The 26,964-nt window shown below is 33.3% G+C and overlaps 1 pseudogene; it reads left to right on the top strand.

The window, feature by feature from the left end:
- The window catches only part of LOC149529130 (aminopeptidase M1-like), a 56,199-nt pseudogene extending 30,116 nt beyond the window's left edge, over nt 1-26,083 (top strand).
- Nucleotides 26,084-26,964: the final 881 nt, after the last annotated feature.

Raw genomic sequence — 26,964 nt, 5'->3', positions numbered from 1 at the left:
CCTGTCACATTAAAAGATCATAAAATCTTGTACCAACTAAAATGTCAAGCACAAACACCTGATCCAAAGGTAATCACATGTATCCACAGTTGTCAAAATCCATACTTGAAATAGCAACCACAACAAGTGCCAACCCATCCAACTATCCATACCTCCAAAGGTTACAAAGTGAATCTCACATCATCAAGATATCCAATTTGTAACCTGCAATCACAAGTCTCAAGAGCAATGCATACCACATGTATACCAAGAAGCTCCCACTACAAAAGATAATTTCAAATTTGGAACCAATCCACTCATAACATCTCAAAGAAGTGAATCCATGTAGTATCAAGGACATCAAGAATACCTAAACTAATAACCTGCAAGAACAACTCTCACAACAAGTCTCCAACACTCTCCCAAGTTCTCCACAACCAACAAAGGAAAGAAATAAAGAAATAACCATGCCATCTCTACATGAACACAAACTAGTGATCACAATCTCCAACCAATCTCAAATTCAATGTAAGTGAAAACTAAACATCTAGGAAGATAACCAAGACTAGAGAGAAACCATGCAAATCATAACTTATATCATGTCCTTCTATACACACCTCTAGATGTAAACTATGCAAGTATGATCTCCTCCATATAACCCCAACAAGAAGCCACAACAACACCCAAATCATATCATATAACTAATCATGGGTATAAGCCTCTCACAAGAATATCAAACTCATAAACCATTCCTCAACCAAGGAATAACCATTCCTAATCCTAGGAATATGCCCAATATAAAACCATCTCCCAAACTCAACCAACATAACAACATATGCACAAGGATATACCCAATTCCAAACCATATCTCAAATTAATCCTCCAAAACTAACTCATGTACCATATCTCAAGATCCATATCAATGAAAGATAAGCATAATCATAATGCACCTAAGAGAAACAATGGGCTATAGCTCTCAATAGAAACATCAAGTATACCAAGAGTGAGGAATGAGAATGCTTGTTAAGATAACCAAGTCTCCAACCAAGACTCATCTAAGAACAATCTTCTCTCAAGTCCATATCAGATGAATGCCCCTCGAACTTCCTATTAAAACCACCAATTGCCCAACAAATACTTCTCTAATCCAAGATCAATGAGCATCGCCACCATCTCTATGTATCCATGAGCACCTATAACCAATCAATCCATGCCAACTCCAAACACGACATAACAATATCTTGAAGTATCCAGCAATTGATCAATTTACTCAATACCAAGAAACTAAAACAATATCAATGTCAAAGTTCCAATATGACCTCATGAATATAAACATAAAAGCATGATCTAAACCATCTCAACCAAAGAGATAAAATGCTCCATATGAACATACTATATCATGTCACAACTCTAAATGCATATCGAGAGTATACTATGACATAATAATGAAACCATCTTCACACCAAGGATAACATGCAAAATGAAAGCATAAACCACATCTTTACCAAGAACCTCATGAGTCCTTAAGATGCAACCATCTCCACACACCATAAAGATAACAAGTGCACCATGCAAATATCAAAGATGCTTCCATAGCAATAGGATCCAAGACAAACCTCCAATGTTTACAAATACTCAATAAATATATGTATGCCAATAACTCCCGCTCAACTGTGGTATTGAGTCATCCATGGCATCATAAAATCTATCTCCTACATGAAGATCCTCTCGGTCTATACACACAACCAAAGTGTTAGCACCAACTGAAACCAAGATCTCCAACCCAAGAAGATACAAATCAAAATAGGAACTAATCTTGTACTACTACTTCATCACTATCACAAACTCCCACTAAACCGTGCATCCAAGCTATACATGACATCATGATGAAAAACCATCATCTAATCATGGAATCAACCAAGGCATCAAACCATCAAAGAACTCAAAGTGAACATCATGAGCTCCTCAAAAGAAACCAAATAACCAAATAATGAATATACCCATTTGAAATCTATGAATTTCCTTTAAAGATAATCAAGTAATCAAAACTCTGTGTTTGATTTAGTTTATTTAAATAACAAATCTCCAAAAAAGGGTTTCTAGAAAACCTAGGAAAAAAATGTGGCTTTTGTTTTCCCAAAATGAACTCTAAATACAAATATCATACATAAATTAAATGTATAAATCACTCCATATTTAAAATAAAATAAAAACTAAAATAGCATCATAAAATATTTCAATCCTTATCTTGTCGAGTCTGTGAAGATTCAACCAAAAAAGGAAGGAGGAGGAGGCAATGCAAGGAGGACAACTCAAACTTGAGACATATCATTCAAAACTATCTCCACTTTCAAAAAATCTCGATGAATGAAATTGCAAATCCATATAGTGATAAATCCCTCTTTCAACTATTGAAACTCTTACAAAAGTGCTCCTCTCCCAAGGAAAAGAAAACCATGAGTTCTACAAGAAATATGCTCAAAATCTCTCCCTCACATCTCATAAGTTTTTCTCCAAAATCTCTATGAAAATAACAACCAAACTCTCCTAAATGTTTCAATGAAATTTTCCCACAAAAGAAAATAATAATTGATATAAATTGATTTCCCAAAGGTTGAGAGGAAACATTAACCAATTCCAACTAACTCTTAACTAAAGGGAATTACTAAATAACCTAATATAATTATAAACCTACAACTATATATTATGCAATATAACTATAATAAATACTTTTATATTTATTCATACACGTGTGTATGATTATCATAGTATGTTTCATATAGATATAAATAATCATATCAATATCTATGTATATATATAAGCTATCCACATTATTAATAATTGAAAATCAAGAATACTATATGTTGCATTATTTAATATTTAATTATTAATAATACTATACCGTAATTTAGGCAAGAGCCTACAATACAATGGTAAATTAAGAGCTGCTCATCTAGGGAGGTCTTGGGTTTGCATCTACTTAAATATAACACATAATAATAATTATTCTCAACAAAATATAATAATAAAATATTTAGGCTTTGGCCCATTGTCAATAAAGAAAAATAGTATACCTTAATTTCAAAATATTCACCATAAATAATATCCACAATCTTACAGGTAATATCCTACAATGCAAAAGTAACTTGTGAGCCTCTCATGTAGGAGGTCTTGGGTTCAAGACAACTCAAGTTTAACATATAATAATAACTTATTTCAAAAAAAAAAAAAAAATTAATCTAGGATTCAATCCATCACCTTTCAAAAAAGAAAATATCCAAAATCATGCAATTATAATTAAGTAAAACTTTTGTGTGTGCACTCATATATGTCAACAACCAAACACTATAATCTAGGATGATGAAGTAATAGATCATAACATTAATATTATTACATATTTATGCTTACTATAAGATATAACACTCATATATTATTAAATTAGATGGCTCATATTATAAATCTAATCATCCATACAGGCCATAAAAATCAACTTTAAAATACATTGGGATAACCACAAGATCAAACAAGGTCAACCACAGTCAATAAGGCTAGTCAAGCCAAAGCCTTGACCAAGCATGGAACCCTAAAAAAAAATATAGAAAATTTTGATTGAGAACCATCTGAGGAGGGAGAGATAAATGAAATGAATAAAAAAATCACAAAGCCAAATGAATACAAGAGACCATAAAGCGCAATCTACAACAATGCTCAATTGGGTGAGGTGGATCTAGGTTTTTCACCTAACAATTGACTAACAAAGCAAGACCCCCAGTGTTTCTAAATTAGATAATAGGACAAGAAGATTCATGCAAGGGCCTTAGTATTATCAATGCAACATTAACCATCAAGGATATGAGGGCACACTCAGACATGTGTAGCCAGGTGAAGTCAGTGTATGGTACCTATAAACCTACATCATGAAATAAATATACATGTGCATGAACATATACAAAATACAATGCAAATAATGATAAGGTTCAAGGCATTTTGTGGAGGTCACTAGGAGAGTAACTATGACTTCATGCTTGCCATAAAAGCATATCATAGATAAAAGCACATATGTCTACAGGTGTACAATATACAAAACATTATGAATCAAATATAGAATATGGGCTAGATCAACTTCATAACATAACCCATCATGTACATTGGGTTCATCTCTTAATCATCATTGACAATTAAATAGATAATCATAATCATATATATAAATAAAAATGAGCAATAATCATAATGATGCAAATCAAAATCATTAGATATGGAAAACTTAGCTATTAAAGAGATCTTGAAATCATATTCATGAAAATAAGAACTTGGATGCCAATTAGAAAGAATCTAAACAAATCCTAAGATCCTTGACTATTGAAAATAATTTACCCAATAGTAATAATTGATAAGGAGAACACTCAGATAGTAGTCACATATGTCTTTCAAGTACGCAAGGTCCTAAAATATCATAAAATTATAAGTAGAGGTGAACACATACAAAGAAGTAATCATAAGCATATACATGTTTATCATTATCAAAACTAGATTATAATTAGAATATAATGGATTAGATAAGAACCTTAAGAAAATTTATACGTACATCAACAAAATAATTTTAAAGTTTCAACAATATTTCTAACAAGGATTTGAAATACATGCAAGTGTAGTTTTAAAGGGAGACCTCTCTTTACATCTTATAGCCCATGTGCATCCATGGGAAACTTCTCACTTGAGCACCCTACACATGTCCCATCTTGTAGAAGCCTCTCAAACTTTTTCTTTGTTAATTTTAGAGTGACTATGACCTACACATCAATATTATAAAAAATGAGCCTCCCTAGAGACTTATCAAGAGATATATCCCTTCCACTAAAATATTTTCATTTCTAAACTTCAAAATGAGGCATAAAATTTCAACAAAAATGCTAGACCAAACAATATTAAAATCCTTCTTGTGACTCTAGACATAACCAAAAACTATCTCAATAATGTTGATATTAACATTTATAGAGATAAAAAATATTTTGAATACCTCTTTAGCAAACAAATTTTTTAAGAATAGATGGTTCATGCTTTCTATTGTTATATAGAAGGTACATGTATTGTGCAAATCAACATGTTTGAAATATATTATTTCAACACAAATCATATTTTCTTAAAAATGTGTTATTTCAACATATATTCACCATTAGGCTTCTTGATAGATAATTTATGAAAATACCTTCATTAACATTTAAAAAAGAGTAAATAAGATTTAAAATAATTGAAAATGCTTTCACAAACATTTTAAAAAGAGTAAATATTCTTAGCCTTAACACAAGGGAGAGGTGGCCCATCAAGCCATTTATAGGAGGTAAGTCTGTTGTTATCAATTTCACATTGTTTGGGAAGGGATAAGGAGTTAAATGCCTTGCTAAGTAGTGAATCAATTCTTCACTAAACTTATGGAATGTCAAACTTCAATAGTTTTATTCCCAACTCATTAGATGCTCATCTTTGATAATTTCCATGAGCCTTTTGATTCTCCTCATTCCTTGTGATTTTGATGAATGAGCTTGTAACATTGGCAAAGACTTGTCTCTATGCTACAAGTTCCACCATTAGTCTTTCACCACAATTTTTGTTCCAATTTGAGACAAATCCCATTTTGTGTTACAAGTTGCCTTATTTTTTCCCATCCTTTCCACATTTATTTAAACACACTTGATCTTGAGACTTAAATGGGAATATATATATATATATATATATATATATATATATATATATATATATATATATATATATATATATATATATCCTTCCAAGAAGGTCCTTTACAAGGGGCTACTTTACCATTATTATGCCTAGCCAAAAGTTTCCATGCCTCCAACCCTTGTAATCAGTCAAAGAACCATTTGGTTACAAGTGACAATTCATGTACTCTAAGGTCTTTGAACCCTACTCCTCCTTTATTTTAATCCATAGTACACCAATCCCATCTCACTACATGCCTATTTTTAGTGCCTTTGCCATCAAACCAAAGGTATTCTCTAATCTTCTTTTGAATGCGATTAAATTGATATTGATTGAAAAGCTAGGCATATGTGTAGTAGATTTTATATGAAGATACAATCTTTTGACCTTCCTATTTGCTTTCAACTAAGGAAAGGTATTGTTTGTTCCATTTTCTAAACTTCTTGGTAATATTATTTTTAATCCAATCTATTATTTCCTTTGAGTATAGGCATAGTGAAAAGGGAATTCCCATGTATATGACTTGGTACTTCGGTCCCCCCATTCTAAAGAGTACTAGCAAAATAGGGAGTAGGTTTATGTTCCTAGGCCTAACATTATAGATTTGGGGAGAGAAATTTTACTATCAAACACCTCACAAAATATATCCTTCTTATCCATTAGAGAACCTAAATTATGTTTGTTGAATTTAATTAGTATGATAGTGTTAGATCTAAAAATTGACTCCATTGGGTCAGGTAACTCATTGCACTATTAGTGATAGGGAGTTACCCCTTAGGAGGTAGTTAGGAGATAGTATAGCACATATGTTGCTATAAGAAATAATTTGGGGGCTAATGGGCACCCCTCTCTAATGGATTTGGATGGATCAAAGCACCATGATTTGCAGCTATATACCTCCACCCTATAACTTGCATCATTCATTGAATTTTTTTTCCAATTGATAGAAACATCTAGGAAACCCCAAACTCTCCAAAATCATGAATATGAAACTACATATGAAACTACTCTATTATGTCAAACACTTTCTCATAATCAATAATTAGCATGCTCAAATTTTGATTGGAGCGCTTAGCCCAACTTATGGCTTCCCAACATGCAAAAAGGCTTTTCAATATGTATCTACCTTAAACAAAATCATTTTGTTTGGGTTGATCACTTTAGGTAAGATATCCTCCAATATTTTTACCATGACCTTAGCAAAAATATTGTAAGAAATATTTAGTATTTAATTTTTCTTCAATTCTTAATAAGGGATTTATCCTCATCCTTGGGAATTAGTTTTATGAGACCACTATTTATATCTATTCCTAATGACCCCTGTAGGATGGATTCTCTGTAAATTGTTCAAGTTATTCTCCAATCCATTCAATGTTGTTCTTGTAGAGCTCTATAGTCAACTCATTTGGTCTTGGAACCTCATCATTGCTCAAGGAGTATGACATTGTTAATTTCTTCCACGGTAATTAGTTTATCCAACATATTGGCATCCTCCTTGCTAACTTTATTTGGGATAATGCTACCGATTTTGCACCTAGCCCTCTCCTCGTTCAAACCCTATTCTTCTCATGTAAATAATTTACTACAAAATTGGGCAAAAACTTTTAGAATCCTAGTTTGATTCAAGAGGTTGTCTCATCCTTTCCAAATATTCTAAATCCTTGACCTCTTTTATTTTAAGCAAATAAAAGAAGAACTTGGAACCTTTGTCCTTGTGATTTAAATAATTCACCCTAACTCTTGTTGTAGTCCCTTGGATTTTCTCATTTTGTTTTCTCCTTGTGGAATCTCTTTCCTGTATGAGAACATCATTATCAATCTGATTAAATGGGTCTTTGTGCAAGGGATCTTCATCCATTTTCAACATGAAATACATCTTGTTTCCTCCCTCCTAACATCTTTAGCCTTCTTTATCCCCACAACCTTAAATAACACCTTCCAACTTCTAGTATTTTGTGTTCACTTTTCAATAGCACTATATTTCCTGAGCATCCATTTATTGAACTATCTTATAATGCCACTTGTATTTCATCACATCCTCATCTTTTACAATATTAATATTGAGTGTAGAAACATCTCTCCTATTCTAAGAGGTTGGGAGTTTAACATTGCAATAGATCTCATCCAAAATAGGTTCGCGATCAAATAAGATGCATGGGATGACCATAACACTAGATCTAGCTATATCCTTCTCAAGTAGGAGGATTTCCTTATTGACATAACACTTGTATAATATGTTGTATATTCTTTTGTTTCCCTATTGAAAACCAAATCATATGTACCAAACATCATGGCTCCCATGCTTATTACCTTCTAAGGGGTCAAAAAGTATGTTGTTTCCTCAACATTATACAGTAATAGAATGTATCCCATCCTATCCATTCAATCTTGTTACCTCCAAATTTATTATGAGAACTCTCAATCATGTTGAAGTTCCCACTTAGTATCCAAGGAACTTCCTCAATTTGAAAGATTCACTTTCACAACCTTATCCTCTCCCTATGATAAATGGTTGTGTATATAGAGAAAACACATACCTCCATCTCCTTTATTTTTAGAATGATCCAAACAAAACTATTACAAGGAGAGAAACCCCATCTATCAAAAAACTTACTCCACTTGGCTCTCACCAAAATAGTTGCTCCACATTTTCCTTTTTTGTGTTAGGTGGTATAACAAGGTGTGTCCCTCCAAGTGCACTTTGACTTGATATCTAGATTAAAATGTACAACCTTAACCTCCTACACATGATGATATCAATCTCCTTGTTCTTCTTTAAAAAAAATCTTACCACATATTTGTCATCTATGTACTCAAGCCCACTTACATTTCAAGATACACAATACAATTTCATAAATAATCAAGGAGTGATGTCAATGGGAGCCCCAAATCTCTTGAAGCATTTGGTCAATTGACCCTTAGGAGCCTTAGTCTCATGTCTATTGGTGGCTAACCTAGAGGGTCTATCTCTTTCCTCTTAATTTTAAATATAAAGGTTTGTTCAACTCTTGGGGGATCATTGAGCTTCTTGGTCGTGGCTTCCTTTTTAGACTTTACCTCCTTCTTAGTCGTGGTTTTCTTTTTAGCTTTCCTAACATCAAGCTCCTTCATTGCCTCCTAAATAATATTATCGTCATGATTGCCAACATACAAAATTATAGCCCAATTCTCCCATTTTTCTCTTGAAACTCATATAAGTTAGAAAAAAAACATATCCTTCACTATGCTCTATCAAGTCATTCCTATATTCATCTTCTCATTTAATGAGAAGCAAATTTCCCTGTATGGTAGGGTCTACATTATCAAAAAAGGCCTAGCAAGACTTGAAGAGGGGGTGACAACATGGATAAAAAGGAAAGAGTAATTAGAGAAGCAATCATTAGAACTCAACTTATAATCCCTTTTAATTAAATCAATGGCCTCATCAACATTTGTCACCTTAGGGAAGTCACCAGGGGCATCCCTACCTCCATCCCATCTTGTAGACTCATGTAGAACTTTGTAGGTACCAAAAATCCTATCATTCATAGCCTTATCCTTCTCCTTAAAAAGGGTAAAATCATTGGGTAACAAATCCAATAGATTTTTTCTCTCTTCTCAACCCTTGTTTAATTCCAAGACCAATATTGCTAGTAGCTTACAACTGTTTGAACTTTTCAACTAAAAAATGTTCAACATTCAATTTTTTGTGCTTAGTGAGTTTGTCAGTGATAAATTCTCCTTGTTCATTAGGGATCTTGTCACAAGTTGAGGTGGAAACATGGAAGGAAATATTAATATCCACACTTTAGGGCCAATTTTCCTTTCTAAGGGCTTCTTTGAGGGCATTCCATTTATCAATTATAAGTCCTTTGTGGGGACTTCCATTTGATAGGTCCAAGACTCTCATCCATGGTAGGCTTGATAAGAGAACCAAAATTAGTCTCAACCAAGGGATGATTGGATTCTTCTTACTTGGGACAATGGAGAGTTTTCCCTTGGTACTAGGGTTTGTAGAGCTACTCATGTTTTAAGTAGAGGGCAATTGTGCCTCAAACAATCTTCTCTCTTACACGAATAAACATGCATTTATTCTACCCAAAAACTTAATGGGTTACATCACAATTTCCTTTACTAATTCAATCTTCAATTCTTCTAGAAGGTCAAGGCCAAGGTTGATAGAAATTAGTAAACTTGCATCCATATGGGGAAGGAACGATGGTGATTCATCCATCTTAATCACAGTACCAACAACTTCCATGGTCTAGGGAGCCAAATTCCATAAGCAAGGGGGATATTTTGAATCATAAACCATCTTACAAGGCACAATAATGCGAGTACTTCATCTTCTCATTGGCTCTCACTGGTTGCACTTGTGTGCATGAGTTTTGGTGGACATGAAATTTTCATCAAATATGAAAAAGTCAAAGTCAAAATTGGAATTGTAATTCCAATAACACCTATTTTGGTGGAGTTGTCAATTCTCATTTTGGGGCCAAATTGGAAATACCAACTCTAATTCCCAAATTTGATTCAACAAATCAAACTGAGAATTAAAAATAAATTCCTATTCCCAATTCCTATTATAGTTGAATCCCAACAAACAATTAGGCCCTTAAGGGCCCATTGGTAGCAAGACTTAGGCTGGAATAGGTATTTATAAATTCTTGAAATTTTAAATCCTCAATTTAGGTGCACCAAATTGGATTTGAGAATAGGAATGTGTATTCCAATTTTAGCCAAAAAAATGAGCATTTGCAATTCCACCAAAATAGGTGGAATTGAAATAACCAATTCCTATTCCAATTTTGACTTTTTTATATTTGATGAAAATTTCAGATATAGAGAGGTAGTGAAGAAATGAGAGTTATGCACAAATAGTAAACATAGATTTAGCAACGACACAATTTTGCCCTCTTCCACAATCAACTTTGCAGTTCGATGTGCACTATCCTTAATGAGTGAAAGAATAGATATCGTTGCATCTGCCTTATCAAATAGGCTTCCAGTATGAAGCCTTTCAATTTTCTCCCAATTAAACCCTAACATGGGATCATTTGTTGCAATAGGCAATAGCCTTATCTATCATCGATCATCATCTTCATCATTTGCAAAGACATTCTAGAGACAAGTAACATCCCTAATTGAATTGTCCAGTAAAAGTCCAATCTTCTTAAACACCACTATGGATGTAATTGTGAAGAGCCTCTTCTGCACGTTTTTTCTAACATTTGTCCTGTGAAAAAAAAACTACAAATGAATTGTTCCTTGCTAGCTAATCTACATTTGGATTGTTGCACTTTTTATACTATGTTTTTGGTTCCATGCTAGCGTTCATTGTTGTCAACACCAGTCTAGAAGGTTTGACCCTGTAAATAGAGAATCAAATAAAGATTTGGATTATTTTATAAACAAAGATTCCAATCCAGTGAATTTGTCTTTGGGTGGATTTTGAAAGAGATCCATTTCCATTGTTTGATGAGGAAGTGAATTTTATCAAAGATTTCCTTTAATTGAGTTTGATAGTAAAATTGATTTAGGTAGTGATCCCCATCCATGTCAGATCTTGTGGGCATATTGCAATAGTGTTTACTAATTTGGATGCACTATTCAAGTAGATGTGCTTCTATCTAAATTTGGGAAAGGCTAAATGAGGCTATGAATAACAAATCCAAAATTAGTTTTGTCAAACCAAACAAATTTAGAATAATGAATCTAAAATTAGTTTTCTCTAACCAAGTGAACCTAGGATAAAAAATCTAGAATAAAAAAATTCCAATGTTCAATTCCTATTCCAATAGCCAAATGGACCCTACTGGAACCCTCATTTTCTACTTCAAACATTTTGCATCCATTCATTTAAAAAATTCTGAGAATTTGTCTTGGTTATGTCCCGAGTGTTGCAGTGGCAGAGAAGAGAAACGCTATAGGAGGCAACATTATTGAAAATGTAATAGGGAATTTAATGTTATGTTTTAAATGCTTTTAGTTTTTGAAGTTTGTAATAACGTCCTACATGTGGTGGCATACCTAGAGTAGCAGTTCGATAAGCTCTCCAGATATTGCCACCTAGGACCAGGTGTGTGGATCTTAAATTAGAATATTTTTTTTAGTTCGTAGGTGGAGTGTTTAATGATTTTTAGAATCCAATAATAGGTAGTAGGCAATTTTTGGAATATTCCTGACTTAGAAAACGACTGTCTAATATTGGTAGAAAAAATGTTTCAGATTCTTATCCTTTTTTTGGATAGAAGACGTTCTTCTTTTCTAAAATAAGAAGAAAACGTTTCACATCCTTTAATAGGAAAAAGAAAGTCAATTTTAAGGGTGAGCCAGTCGGCTATGTAAGACATGAATCGAATTTGAAGAGATATGGAATGTTTTTCTTTTTTTTCTTTGTGCAAGTTTTTGATGGTCTGAGTTTTGAACGGATTTTTTTTATCTTCTCACTGGAAACAAGTTGATAGTTTGCAGAAGATTAAAAAGTTTTAGTTTTGGGTCGAATTTGGTATGTTTGCAAAAAATTAGTCTCAGTGCGTGGGTAATATCTCCCAAATGCACCATTGGATTTTCATGAGCTTTGGATATGTTATTATAGGCCTAATTACGCCCATCTTCACTAGAGCGATTGAAGAATTTTGATCTGGTTCAAAAGTTATACATGTCTGTTCACAGGTCTATCTAGAGATAACAAGAAGCAATGTTTTGTAGAAAAATGTACTATGATGCGTGGTCAATATGTTGGGTTTGAAACGTTGGATTTCTCTCAAATTTTTATATGTTGTTTGAAATATAGTTACGCCAAATATCAACAGTTGGATTTAGTAAATATTTTCTGGTTCAAAAGTTATTCATGTTTGAGTACGGGTCTATCCGAAGGCAGCAAGAAGATATTTTGGGGGATTTTATTTTCAAAGTTTTGTTTATTGATTCTGATTTTAGTGTGTGATCCTGAAGGTTGTAGATGCCCCTTGAAGAAACTCAGTTGAGTGACTTTTTCCTCCTGAGTTTTCCAAGGTGTGGCTCTGCATCACCGAGCCATGACAAAAATTATCAAGTCTAGTTTTTTCATTTTCAATTGTAGTGGTTATTTGGACATTTGGCCTAACAATACAAGTGGTGACAAATACCCTATTAACTCCTCCTCATCCATCTTTGACAATTGTTGACAACCTTTGCTCCATACTTTAAACATAAATTTCACTTCGTTAGGCAACCTGTACTCTATAACCATTTCTTCCTTGAAAGATTTTCCTGCAAGTCCTCCAGGAAACACACTAGAGAGCCATTTTCCATTGAACATGCTCATCTAGAAGGAGCAATAAATGACCTACTAAATGGAGGGGGTAGGGATGTTAGGAAAGGAACAGTGCAAAAATGATTTCTGAATGCCAAATTTATAGGGAAATGAGCACCAATTAGATTTCAGAGATACACAAGTAAATAAGATAGTAAAAAATACTAGACACAAGACATAGAGAAAACAAGATTTAATAGGGGAACCCCTTTTGGGAAAGAACCCACCACTCAAAACACTAAGAAAAATTTTGTATTGTAGTAAACAAAATTTATATACAACACTCCATATTTTTCACATGCCTAGATTGCCTTACAATTAACCTGACATTCATCATACATTCTTCAAGAACCTTGCAGCCATTTATGCACAATACAATTTGTTGCAAAATTCGGTAAAGAAATAGTTACTCTACAAAATAATCTACTAGACATCAGTCACAATGAAAATAGTTTGCTAGCTGAAGCACCCATCATAGCTGAGAGGATCATCACTACCTTCAACATCAATCACTTAGATGCCTCCAATCATCTTGTGATTCCCTTTGGTATAAGACATCTCCGATCACTCGAACACCTCCAATCATAAGGATGCCTTTCATCACATGGACACCTTTGGTCATGTGGATCCCTTCGGTCATGTAGATGCCTTTGGTCACATGGAAACCTTCGGTCATGCGGACACCTTTAGTCACCCAAATGCCTTTAGTCAAATGGATGCCTTTGATCTCTTCGTCACCACATAGGTATTATACATGGTAGTCACCATATGATAGCCACCCTACATTTGGTTCAAGATTTGAAGCACCTATACACATACATGCTTCATGCATGGTGTAACTACTATATGATATGATGCAATTGCATATGAGTCACTCCAACAATCTCCCACTTGATGAAGTACAAAGTTACTCAACATGGCTAACAAGAGTCAAGGGATTTAATCCCCACAGAGCTTGTGCACTACTTGAACTTAGTTGTGCTCATAGACTTTGTCAATGCATCTGCAACATTCTCTTAAGTGCCAATATTTTTTAAATTTACCTTCTTATCTTTAACCATGTCATGCACAAAATGACATCGTACATCAATGTGCTTTGTTCTAGCATGGAAAGTAGAATTTTTTGTCAAAGATATTACACTCTGACTATAAAAAAGGATTGTAATTCTTCCTGCATCATAGCCAACATCAAAATAAAAGAACTTAAGCCAAACTACTTCCTAACATGCATGACTAGATGTCATGTACTCTACCTCAGTTATCAACAATGCAATTGCACTTTGTCATTTTCTCATCCAACTGATAGCACCACCATTTATCATGAATAAATATCCACTAGCAGATCTTCTTTTGTTAATGCACCCAACCTAATTGATGTCCTCATAGCCTTGAACGTTAACTGATCTATATTTGATCTAATTGAGTTACCTTGATAGCACAATGCATAGTCTGATGTACCCTTCAAATATCTCAAAACTCTCTTCACAAGATTCCAATGTGGCTTGTCCAGATTCACCATAAACCAAATCAATACTGCTATTGCTTGCCTAATATCTGGTCTTGTACTTGTTGAAGTTGATGAAAGATCAACCCCATAGCTCCCAAGAATTACTGCAAGCAAAGACCTATCACAAAAAGAGAGAAACAAAAGCTATGAAGAATGGAATTCCCAAATCCACAGATGAGACATTCTTGATGAGAAAAAATAGAAATTGCTATTATCAAAAGTGAATCAATAGATTACATAGAGATCAATCCTTATAAAATGAGATCAAAACCCTAACAGGTAAAACATAGGTTGCATGATAATAATTAATAAAAGAGTTAATTATTATATGCCCAAAGTTTAGCTGAAGTAACCTAGAGTAATAAGTGACTTAATAATTAAATCAATATGATTTAATCAATAAGAAAATAATTTATTACTCTAACACCCCCCCCTTAGAATAAACTTAGCGAGAAGTTAAAAACCTAGAAACTACTACTGAAAATAAATTTTGTTCCTAACGACAAAGGCCTAATGAGGTACCCAAGCACAACCAAATCTTTGCAAAGAGGAGAAATAGAAAAAACCACATAGGAAAAATCCTACTCCAAAAAAAATGTAAAGAATGTTTCAAAAGATAGGAACAAAAGGATGACCATGAAGAACACCATTGAAGCACGAAGCTACAAACACTACCAAACTACTAATCTAAAGAACCTCCACTGTATAGAAAATGACTAGGTAGAGAAGAATAAGTCTAAAGAATTGATCAATTGAATATAGAAGGTATCTTTATGGCCTCCAAAAATAAGAATGAAAGAATATCTATATGGTAAATGGTCCATCTCACTGAAATGCATAGTTATCCAACCACTGCAATCACTTAGTACATAGGATCAAATATTGAATACATAGATCACTCCATGAAACCAAGAAAGCAATAGAACCAACATAACTACCCTATAATGCTGAGAGGTAAGACATGAACACTGAAACAAAATGCAATATCTCTTGTAGAAAGAAGAACTAGGAAAATTGAGAGTGTAAAAGAAGTACAAACACCTATAATGGCATGTGTCATCAACACATCATGAGGCTAATGTCTTGGAAGGAACACTCACTTGACAAAGGAAGGTGGTGAATATGGCCAACATGAAACACCCCAAGACACTTTATAGTATAGTGCAAGTACAAAAAAACACAAAGATGTGGAAGATCTCAAAATGCAATAGAGTGACACTTTATCTTAGTGCGTTTGCAAAAATACTACAAAAGGATATCAACAAAGATCAAAAGAGACATAAGGTTGATACAAGAGATAATACTATATAGGTATGAAATCTAGTATGCTAAGAAAATTAAGAATTAACTAACATTCACAACTAAATAACAACATAGTATGTATGATAAGATGAAGGGAACACTATGGAGGAAGGCAAAACAAGAATGGTAAGCTCCTTAAGTGTAGCCTTGATAACTTTGACATGTACAATGATTGAGGGATGTATGCTCAAATGTGCTTCAAGCTTCAAGTGGTAGGCTTATGATCAAGTGCGGAGATGGGTGAAAGATTCAACAATGGTGGTGTGTGTGGATTTTGACATGGTAAGGATGTAAATGGTTATGATGTGGTCATTGATGGGGCATTATAAGTTTGCATTAAAAGTTGATGATTTGTGAAAGGGAAAGGGCTCAATTTATAGGCTAAGGGGTGATGAAATGGAGGGTCAAGATGTGAGGATGGAGAAAGGATAAGGAAGGGCTAGGATGCAAGGAAGGGGGATCACATGGATTGTGCTTCTTCAAAGCTCTAGCCTTGTGACAAGTGTCACAAGGGGATTAGATGGTCAAAGTGGAGGGTCAAAGGGATTTATGAGGGAGTTGGATTGTGGAAGATGGATGTAAGAGACATTTAAGGGCATTTAAGACATGTAAGAGCTATAAATGCCCTTGGATAGAAATGTAAGAGGATATGGGAGACTTTTGACTTTGGTTTGGATTAGAAATTTTTAATCCATGCTTAAAGTTGTGCACACGTTTAGGAGGGGGGTTAGGCTTAGCTTAGGATGGGATTAAAAGGAAAGTGGGTTGGGGCCTAATGAGGTAGGTTAATTAGTGGGCTAAGTGAGGTTAGTATGGGTGAATGGGTTGGATTATGGTAATTACAGGGGTTAGGGATGGTTAACAGTTTAGGATTGATTTACTAAATGATTTATTTAATAAAAGGAGGATGTGAGATTAAACTAAATAGATTTATTCATTTGTTTAATTTAATAGAGGAAAAGGGATTTAATTGATAAATTGATTTTGGGTTATCATTTAGTTTTATTAACTAGACCATAGTTAATTTAATTAATTAATTAACTAGGGAATGCCAATTAATTAATTAATTAGAAAATATTTAATCAATAATGTCCTAGGAGATGACTAAATAAGATTAATTAGTGGTGTAATCAGATTTAGGTGTCTACAACTACAACCCATGACAAATCATCTAAAGCAACAAAATTGATCTACAAACCTGAAACAACCAAGATATCCACTAGATGAAAAAAAAATTGAATGTGATATGCCTAGAGCAGAATCTAGAAAATAAAATGTCTCAAGATATGTCTCTTAGAGTGTAAAATAGAATTCCCAACTTTGACAACCAGAACAACCATCAAAGGACCCAAAAAATTGAAAATAACCTATACCACTAGAATAGGCTCGAAACTAGCTTTCTAATGATATCTCATTTGTGAAAAATAGAGTTTGAATGAGCAAGTTACGGCCAAAAAAGCAGTAGAAGAGCAAAAAAAGAACCACCTCAAGATCCATGCCAAATACCTTAGGAAGCATTCCAATCAGTACTATAAATTATCTTGGGATTCCTACCAAACCTCATTAATTTTCACACCAAAGTGTCTCGATTTATGTAACTAAAAATCTTGATTTATGTACCAAAAATCTCAATTTGTCTGCACAAATATCAATTTGCATCCCAAAAAATCTCAATTTGCATGTCGAAAAATAATCAAATTTCTGCCTCGAGAATTGTGTCCAATCTGGGAGCAATATTTTTTTGTCCCAAATTCCAATTGTGTCCAAATTGGAGAAATTTTATATGAAAAAGAGGGGTTTTTGGGTGCTCTGAGGTCAATGGTGAGGTTCGTTTGGGTTCAAAGTGCACTGAAAAGGTGACCCCCCAAATCCAATACAAAAAAACTCTGAAAAATGAAACACTTTGAAAGAAAACATTCAGATCTGAAAGCCAAGCCAACCTCTCATAAATAGAACAGAGGCATGAAGATCTTGAGCTCTGATACCATTTTGAAGTTGATAAGAGATCAACCACACATCTTCCAAGAACCATCTGCATGCAAACACCTATCATAGAAAGAGAGAAACAAAAGCTATGGAGGCTGGAATTCCTAGATCTATTGATGAGACATTCTTGATGAGAAAAAAGAGAAATCATTATCATCTAAAGTGAATCAATAAATCACAAAGAGATCAATCCTTATAAAATGAGATCAAAACCCTAACAAGTAAAACATAGGTTGTATGATAATAATTAATAAAATAATTAATTATTATATGTCCAAAGTTTAGCTTAAGTAAACTAGAGATAATAAGTGACTTAATAATTAAATCAATATGATCTAATTAATAAGAAAATACTTTATTTCTCTAATAATACTTATCATTGCATACATAAGACTTCCAACGACACTTGCATAAGGTACCCATTTCGTGTCTTCAATCTCATCAAGAATTTTTTGACTGTTAGTAGCGAAGAGCTTCGTTCCATGTAACACTGGGACAACTTATTGCCTGCAATTGGTCATATTAAATTGCTTCAAAACATTGGTAATGTATTTTCTTTGGTTGAGCCAAAGATTTTTGCCAACCTTCTCCCTTCTAATTTCCATCCACAAAATAAATGTTGCTGATCCTGAATCTTTCATTTAAAATTTCAAGGATAATTGAGCTTTAGCTCTGAAATCATTCTCTTACTATTTCCTATAAACAACATATCATTCCACACATAGAGCAATAATAAATATTTAATTACCTTAAGCTTTAAAGTAAACATAGTCATCATATTTAGATCTCATAAAACCCAAAGATAAAACATGAATCATACTTTTGATACCAAATTATGGGTGATTGTTTCAAACCATAAAGAGACTTCTTTAGCTTACATATCAAATGCTCTTTACCTTTTTTTGCAAAGTACTCCGATTGGGACATGCATATCTCCTCTTCAAGATCATCATGAAGAAATGTCATCGTCACATTCATCTGCTCAATTTCAAAGTCATGTGTTGCTACAAGTGACAAAATAAATCTAATGAATGTTAGCTTGGCTTCAGGAGAAAATATTTCCCCATAATCGATCCCTTCTTTCTGAGAATACCCCTTTGCAACCAATCTCGCATTGTACTTATCAATGTTTCCATTTGGACCATACTTCTTAAATACCCACTTACAACCCATGAGCTTTCTACCTATAGGCAAGGGTACAAGATCTCATGTTCCATTCTTTTCCATGGACTTCATCTCATCCTTCATTGCTTCCAACCAAGAATCTAAATCTAACATATTGACTGCTTCTTTCATAGTCCTACGGTCATCAACATCTATAAGAATTTCATAGGCACAATAACTTTCAACATGGAATAATTAAACCTCTCCGGTAAATAGTTGCACCTATTAGGTTTTCACCTCTCTCTAGTAGATCTCCTTATTTCCTATGGTGAAGCTTCCCGAGGTTCAACATAGGGTTCGCAGTCATGTTCATCTTCACTTGTATGACCACTTGAGTCCTCCCTATTTCCATTCTTAGGAAATTTTGGATCCTCATTCTCGAGTTCATTTGGAGTCTAAAAGACTCCCCATCTAGAAGCTAAAGTGATTTCAACTATTTCCTTTTTCTTTTAAGTCTTCTTTGGCTACTCTAATGAGGCAAGTTCTAGTTCTCAGAACATATCGCTCCTATTGTACAACATTTTTTTAGTGAGAGGGTTCCATAATTTGTATCCCTTCACACTAATGTCATTCCTAATGAAGATACATTTCATTGGTTTGTTATCCAACTTGGACCTACTCACTTCAGGTACATGAGTGTATGCCTCACAACCAAAGACACACAAATTTCTTAATGAGGGCTTCTTATTAGACCATGCTTCCATGGTCATCTTGTCAACTAACATTGTCATAGGAGAATAGTTCAACAAGTAACATGTTGTAGCCAACGCTTTGACCCAAAAAAATTCTTTAGTCTGACACTTCCTAACATACTCCTTGCTCTCTCCATCAACCAATAAGTCATCCTTTCTACTACTTTGTTTTGTTACAGATTATAGGGTGTTATCTTATGCCTCTTAATGCTATGATCTACACATAATTTGTCAAAATCTACATTGAAAAACTCACCACCATTATCCATCCCTAAACATTTAATCTTTCTCCCAGTCTAGTTTTCAACAAGGTTTTTAAATTCATTAAAATGACTAAACACTTATGATTTATTATTCAAAAAATAAATGAATATTCTTCTCCAATAATCATTAATAAATGATACGTAATATATTGAATTAGATAGAGAAGGAACATTCCCATGACCAAATACATCAGAGTGAATATTAGTCCAAAAAACCAGATTTTTTTTAGAATTGAACTAAAACATAACACAATTTTTGTTTCCATAGATGCAATGTTTGGGTTACAATCAACCAACCCCTCAACCAGGTTTTTATTCTTCAAGGTTTTTAAACCTTTCTTTCCAATATTGCCAAAGTATTGTTTTCTCAGTAGGAAGTTTAACTTCCACATCATTTACACCATGTGTTATCATACGAGATTTATCAAACTTGATAGAGACGCTATTAAAACATATAGGTTTGGTATCTAACTTATACAATGTTCTAATGCATTCACCCTTAGCTAAAACACTAGACCCCTAGTCATCTTGCAACCATCATGGAAAAATGCTACTTGGACTCCAACATCATTCAGCTTGCTGACATAAAGTAATTTTTGAGCCAAACTGAGTATATGAAGTACTCCATCAATTCCATTTACTCTACCATCCAGGAACCAAATTCTGACTCTTCCTCTTCCAATAATCTCCAATGTAAAATCACTTGCTAGGAACACCTTTCCATCATCATATAGTTCATACTTTGAGAACCACTCTATATGAGGCATCATGCGGAATGATGCTCTCGAACATCACTCTTAGAAGACTCAATGTCAAAGGTGTATTTCTTCTTCTTCTTTTCCTCCTTGCAATATTTTTGAATATGACCTTTTTTCCCATAGCTCCAACACTTCACCTTGGACTTCTTTCCAAGAGTGGCAAATTGCTCCTGAGACTCTAACTTCACATCCTTCTTCTTGCCTTTTCCCTTTGATCTACCTTGTACAATGAGAGCTTCTTTAGCCACTTAAAAGGACTTCCTTCCCATCTACTTTGACAAAAGTGCAACAACTACTTTGTCCATTTTAGACTAGGTTATTACCAAGTGATCCCATGAATCAGGCAACAGATATAGTAATAACATGCAACACTCTTCTTCACTAATGGACACACCAACTGATGTGAACTATGCAATCAACATATTCAATGAGTTCAAATGATCTACCATAGCTAATCCTACATTCATCTTCTAGGAGTACAATTTCTTTCCTAGGAAAAGCTTGTTTACCAAGGATTTTTCTTGATAAATATCACTCAACTTCTTCCACAAGGAACGTGTGGTTTTCTCTTCATGGATGTTCAATAAAACTAAATCTACAAGACTTAGTCTTAATAGTCCCCTAGCCTTCTGATCTATTAGATCCCAATCTTCTTGCTTCACACCTAAAGGTTTGTTGCCAGACACAATGATCCACAAATCTCAATCAACTAGCATATCTTTAACTTTAAGTTTTCACAACTCGAAGTTCGTTCCATTAGAATTTTCAATGTCCATTCTTCTTGACATACCAACCATCTTAATTTACATAAGAAGCTTGCAAACTCCCACTGAAACCAAAATTGGCTCAAAAAATTGAACCCTACCTGACAAGGATAACACAACTGGCCAAGCTTTGATACCACTTGTTAAGAAAGCAATAGTGCAAAAATACTTTTAGAATGCCAAATTTATAGAAAAATGAGCAACAATTAAATTTCAAAGTTGTACAAGTAAATAAGGTAGTAAAAGATACCAACCCTTTCAAGAAAAAATGATCTACCAATCGTCAGTCACAACGGAAACGATTTGCTAGCTGAAGCACCCACCATAACTGAGAGGATCATCACTACCTTCGACATTGGTCACTCAAATGCCTATCTCAACCTATCACTCCCTTCAGTATTAGATGCCTCCAGTCACACAAATGCCTTCAGTCTCTCTGTCACCACGTAGGTACTATACATGTTAGTCATGGTACGATAGCCACCATACACTTGGTTGAAGACTTAAAGCACCCAGAAACATACATGCTTCATGCACAGTGTAGCTACCACATAGTATGGTGCAACTACGTACGATTCACTCCAATAAGGGAGAGGTCAGGATGACCACCCAACATTTGGTCAAGCCAGCCACTATGAGGATGGCCTCCTCAAGTGCACCTTAGGTTTTTAAGTTTGAATTCTAACCATTTCTTTTTTCAATTTTTCTTCTAATTATGAACTTTAGTTAAGAAACATGCTTCATGCACCATATAGCTATTGCATGGTATGATGCAACTACATACGAATCACTCCAACAAGAGAGAGGTTAGGATGACGACCCAACATTTGGTTAAGCAAGCCACTTTGAGGATGACCTCCTCAAGAGCACCTTAGATTTTAAGTTTGAATTCTAACCATTTCTTTTTTCAATTTTGCTTCTAATTATGAACTTTAGTTAAGTCTTGATTCTACTTTCACCTTGTTACTTGAGTTCTCCCCACAAATCATGATTTTAATTAATAGTCTCGTCCCCTAATCACATTTTTTATTGGACTTACTATCGCCTTTAAGCAACTTTATTCCAATTCCCAAACGGTCTTTAGTATTGAAGAGCTTTGGTTTGTAATATTGGCAATCTTTTTGTGTGAGTTCAATTGTATTGTTCCTCTATCCATATGTTCTCAAGTTAGACAATGAATCAATTTGAAACCCTTCCTCATGGAATTTTGAAATTAGTGGATGGATGAATTTATTGAAAATCAAGAATTTTTTTGGGATCTTCAATGCACGGTTTATATTGCAGGTTGGCAATAAAGTTTCAAGGGTAGTAAGTGATGCTATTCCAGATTATGTCGATCATTTCAAGTTGTTTATAATGGAACTTCTCCAATTTGCAGCCAAGTAAGTTGGATTCAACTTTTACTAGTTTATCTTTTTTAAAGAATCCTTATCTTTATTAAAGGTCAAAAGATGAACTTCTTTGTCCAATTAGAGATTCAAAGTGTTTTCAAATATTAAAGTTTAATTGGAAATGAAATAACATATAGATCTGTTCTTGATAGTTGTAAAAATAAATCTATTTAATTGTTAATCATATTTAATTTGTTCTAACTTCTAAAAATATTAAAAATTATGTATGTTGATTGTTAATCATATTTAATTTGTTCTCAAAATATTTTGCTATTTTATAACACTATTATACTTCCACAATTCTAAAATTGGAACTTCAAAAATAAATTGTTTCAAACAAGTTGAACTATTATCGTAGCTTAGATTGGTAAAATGAGAGAATGCTCCTTGCCTTTGTGAGGTGCATGTTGAATTGTAATCAAAGTTTTTGTTGCTACATCTATTATAGAAAGATAAATATCAGATTGGCAGAGGAACATGTTGTCAAGCTACTATGGTGAAGTTTGTTGGTGTTCTTTTTGAATGTTTCTTATGAGTGTTTCTAATGTTTTGAGTGTGCAATAGTTTGAATCTTATGTGTTTTTTGTGGATATGATTTCTAAAAGAAAATATCTAAAAGAATTAAGATAATGTCAATCATTTTTCAAAAAGCTATTAGATGGTGATGATGATTTCATTGAAGATAAAGAATTTTTCTATTTTGTAGAGGACAATACTTTGAAGACAAATTGAATTACAATACAAATAAGTAGATGTTCAATAGTCTAAGGTGCTTTGTAGGGTTGGAAAAATCATACCTTATTGGAGTTATGACTTATGTGGCATATATGTGAAGATTAGAGTCTAATATTTCAGTGAAGATCTAAAATATGTAAGTTCAATATTATACTTTACAAGAGTGGTAAGACACTTAATATACAAATTGTGTCTAATGATGTTGTGAATTTGGAGGATTGTTGCACAATTGCACCTATAATTAGAGATCAACTTGAAGAAGTCTCATTGGTCTAAGAATTGTTTTGAAATAAAAATTTATGCTTTTTGTATTCTTATTATTTTATGTTGTAAGTCAATTTAATTTTGGAAAGTCAAGGAGGAGTGAATATAATGCTCCAACATTAAATTGTCTTACATATATAAGCTTTTTGTTGAAAACAAATCTTGGACTATTGCATCTTCTTTAAGCTACTCTTCAACTGGAGGTATAGTCATACAACCATCCGAAGTTAACAACATCATTAGACATCATTAAATGAAATGTCTCGTCATCTTTGTAAACATATAATCCCAAGCTTCTAAGTTTTAGATCTCTTGACATTTTAGACACTAATACTCACATGTATATATAATGAGGGATATTTTCTCTAACCCACAGAGACCTCGAACTGTTGACCATTTAATTATTCTCTACTATTTATCTTCAAAATATTAGCCTCTTCAAATTTTATATTTGAAAAGATTAAATGTTGAAGTCAATAACTTTTGTATATTGTGAAGGTAGCTTATTTATTGGTGTGCTTTATTAATGGAAGAAGAAGAGGCATATAAAATTTGAATAGGAAATTTATTTCTTTATTAGCAAATAAGTGAGGGCCTTGATTGTTCCTAATAAATTGGAAAACCTTCTAAAGCAATGGATGTTTGTGGTAGAAAACATAGCAACGTGATGTAATGAAATATGAACATATTTCTTGGAATCTTTGAGACTTTTTTTCCTTATGTCATCATGAGGAGGCTAGTAACTTATGAAAGTGCAAACACAGTAACAATATGATGTAATGAAATAAGCAAACATAGTAACATGATGTAATGAAATATGAACACATTTCTTGGAATTTTCGTTTGAAACTTTTCTTTCCTTATGCTATCATGAGGAGACTAGTGACTTATGAAAGTGTATCCCCATTGTATCAAGAATCAATCTAATCACTTATATTTTATTTTTGTAATTCACTTCTTGGATATTTAGTAAACTTGGATGGGATCCTACTCCTAGTGAGAGTCATTTGGATGCAATGTTAAGGGGCCAAATACTGACAGCTTTGGTTGAGTTTGAGCATGAAGATACAAAAGAAGAAGCTTTAAGAAGATACAATATATTCTTGAATGACAGAAGCACACAACTTCTGCCTGCAGATATTATAAAGGTTGATCTATGATTTTTCACTGTTATTGTTCAAATTCAGGAAGTTTTGGCTGAGTCTTTAAGCTCTCTAACATTCTGATTCAAAATGCTAAAAGTCTATTTAAAATGATGTTGAGAAAACAAGACACAATCACTAGTTCATAGTTTGTCCGCTGAGATGAATTTATTTTTCTTCTCTTTAGGTCCTCTAACATTCTGATCTGCTTTAATAATAATAATTAATCACAACACATAATAATTAATCTTGGTTCAGCCTCTTACAGTTCCAAAAAAACAAAAAATATTCTAATATGTTCTAAAATAGTAAGTTGACTATTTTTCAAATTAAAAAATAATTTACTTTAATTTGATTTTCTTTCAGGTGCGAAAACAAGATGCAATCTTTGTAATATCTGGAATCAACAACGAAGGGCGTGAAACTGCATGGATTTGGTTAAAGGTAATCTTGGGTCAAATATGTAAAATCTTCTTAGAAATGTTTTTTTTTAATAGGTAATGGGTCAAAGTCTAGATTAATTATTATTTTATTTATTTATTATTATTATTATTACTGTACCAGCAGACTCAAACCCAATACCTTCCAGACTCACAATTTACCATTGTGTTGTAGACACTTGGTCTTCGCAGAAAAGTTTACCTATTATATATGCAACTGATTTCAAATGGACTTTTTCGACAGGAAAATTGGGATGTAATCTGCGAACGTTGGGGTTCAGGAAATCTTGTTACTCGGTTCATCTCAAGTGTTGTATCTGGGGTTTGTTCTTTCTCTGTTTCTTTATAAATGCATCTCACACCAGAGTACTAAAGCAGGGCTAACATACTTTTTTTTGTAATGATATGTTTCTGGATCATGAAATGGTAAAAATCTTTACACAATTGAATCCAGAAACATATGATTGCAATACAATGGATTGTAGAAATTTGATCTTTTTAATACATTTTTTTTCTCGCTTTCAGTTTACAAGTGAGGAGAAGGTAGATGAAATACAGAGATTTTTTTCAACTCGGATGCTGCCATCTATAGAACGCAAAGTTCGCCAAAGTATTGAAACCGATCGTACAAATGCCCAATGGGTGAAGAATATAAGGCAAGAAAAAGGTCTCAAAGAAATACTGCAGTCTGTAATAGTCTAAAGAATACCAGTTGAGACCAACGAGACTCACTTACATTATGGATTCCATTGAATTGCTTTTCATACAATTTCATATATTGCATATTTGATTCTGGAATACAGTGCTTAGACATCAAACGCTTATGCTTATACAGAGTTGAAGGAACTCCTTATAATAATTTTTGTTGTTGTTTTGTTAAATTATTATTTTATTTTAATACAGCAGAGATAAAATACATATGAAAAAACTTCTCTATTATTATCATTTTTTTTCACAATTTGAATAATGATTTAGATTTGTAAAATATATTACTGATTACAAATTGCTAATATTTTCTTGTCATTTCTAAGTTGTCCATTATAAATCACATGTAATTTGTAAGCTAGTTTTTTTTATGGATGCAAATGTGTTGCAGGAATGTCAGAGACATGTTTCAAATAATTTCTAATGAAGTGATTTGATAGAGATTTAAATTAGAAAATATGGTTGAGGATAAGTAAACTTGATAAGTCATAATTTGAATGTAAATGTTTTAAATTTTTTTTATTAACAAAAGTGTGATCAAATACGTGTTATGTCCAAGAACAAATAAAAAACTCTCAGATGTACAAACTAGGTAGCATTGGCTTCAAAACTAGCAAACTTCATTGCCCTAGATCTTAGCATGAAGAAAAGTCATGTGACCAATACACTGCATCTATGTCAATGTCTCAATTTGTAAGTTTATCGATCTTTTGGTTATCTTCCCACCGTGAAAGGGAGATTCTAACATCTCCAAAGTCTAAGAATAACTTCCAGATTCAAAACATCTATTTCTTAAACCTCCTATTATCGCTTGGATTTATACCCTTGCATTAGATTTCTAATCAACTATCCAACTATCCAATGAAACACAGAATCGC

This window comes from Cupressus sempervirens, chromosome 11 (assembly GCF_028749045.1).
Source record: "Cupressus sempervirens isolate cs-2001-9-10 chromosome 11, ASM2874904v1, whole genome shotgun sequence".
Taxonomy (NCBI): domain Eukaryota; kingdom Viridiplantae; phylum Streptophyta; class Pinopsida; order Cupressales; family Cupressaceae; genus Cupressus; species Cupressus sempervirens.
This window is presented reverse-complemented; position numbering and strand designations above follow the sequence as displayed.